This window comes from Rhinolophus ferrumequinum, chromosome 20 (genome assembly GCF_004115265.2).
Source record: "Rhinolophus ferrumequinum isolate MPI-CBG mRhiFer1 chromosome 20, mRhiFer1_v1.p, whole genome shotgun sequence".
In the NCBI taxonomy this organism is placed as follows: Eukaryota; Metazoa; Chordata; class Mammalia; order Chiroptera; family Rhinolophidae; genus Rhinolophus; species Rhinolophus ferrumequinum.
In genome coordinates, this window is record NC_046303.1 from 15,394,242 (window position 1) to 15,395,557 (window position 1,316).

Consider the following 1,316-nt stretch of genomic DNA (forward strand, 5'->3'; position numbering starts at 1 on the left):
GATCTATTCTCCTTGAATGATTAACCCATTCAATCAAATTGTAAAAAAAGGTATAATCAACTCACAAGGCAAAAGGGACTATTTTGTGATTAGATATTAGGTTGGTGCAAATGTAATTGCAGGTTTTGTGTTGTTGAAATTTGCCATTTGATATTGGAATACATTCTTAAATAAATGTGGTTATGTTATACATCATTTTAATGCACATTGCTCACTTTATGTTTTTTTTTTTGCTAATAACTTATTACTTGCTGCTTATTTTATATTTATTTTAGACTATGGAAATGATGTTAGACAAAAAGCAAATTCGAGCGATTTTCTTATCTGTGTTCAAAATGGGTCGTAAAGCAGCGGAGACAACTTGCAACACCAACAACACATTTGGCCCAGGAACTGCTAACGAACGTACAGTGCAGTGGAGGTTCAAGAATTTTTGCAAAGGAGACAAGAGCCTTGAAGATGAGAAGCGTGGTGGTGGCCATTGGAAGGTGACAACGACCAATTGAGAGCAATCATCGAAGCTGACCCTCTTACAACTACAGAAGTTGCTGAAGAACTCAACGTCGACCATTTCATTCTTTGGTCATTCGGCATTTGAAGCAAATTGGAAAGGTGAAAAAGCTCGATAAGTGGGTGCCTCATGAGGTGACCACAAATCAAAAAAATCGTCCTTTTGAAGTGTTGTCTTCTCTTATTCTACGCAACAACAACAAACCGTTTCTCGATCGGATTGTGACGTGTGGCGAAAAGTGGATTTTACATGACAACCGACAACCGGTGACAACCAGCTGAGTGATTGGATTGAGAAGAAGTCCAAAGTACTTCCCAAAGCCAAACTTGCACCAAAAAAAGGTCATGGTCACTGTTTGGTGGTCTGCTGCCAGTCTGATGCACTACAGCTTTCTGAATCTTGGTGAAACCGTTACATTTGAGAAGTATGCTCAGCAAATTGATGAGATGCACCGAAAACTGCAATGCCTGCAGCCGGCATTGGTCAACAGAAAAGGCCCAGTTCTTCTCCAGGACAATGCCCGACTGCATGTCGCACAACCAACGCTTCAAAAGTTGAACGAATTGGGCTACGAAGTTTTGCCTCATCCACCATATTTACGTGACCTCTCGCCAACCGAGTACCACTTCTTCAAGCATCTCGACAACTTTTTGCAGGGAAATGCTTCCACAACCATCAGGATGCAGAAAATGCTTTCCAAGAGTTCGTTGAATCCCAAAGCACGGATTTTTATGCTACAGGAATAAATAAACTTATTTCTCATTGGTAAAAATGTGTTGATTGTAATGATTCCTATTTTGATTAA

General features: G+C 40.0%; 1 pseudogene; it reads left to right on the forward strand.

The window, feature by feature from the left end:
- Positions 1–278: 278 nt before the first annotated feature.
- LOC117012096 (histone-lysine N-methyltransferase SETMAR-like) lies at positions 279–1,316 on the forward strand (annotated as a pseudogene).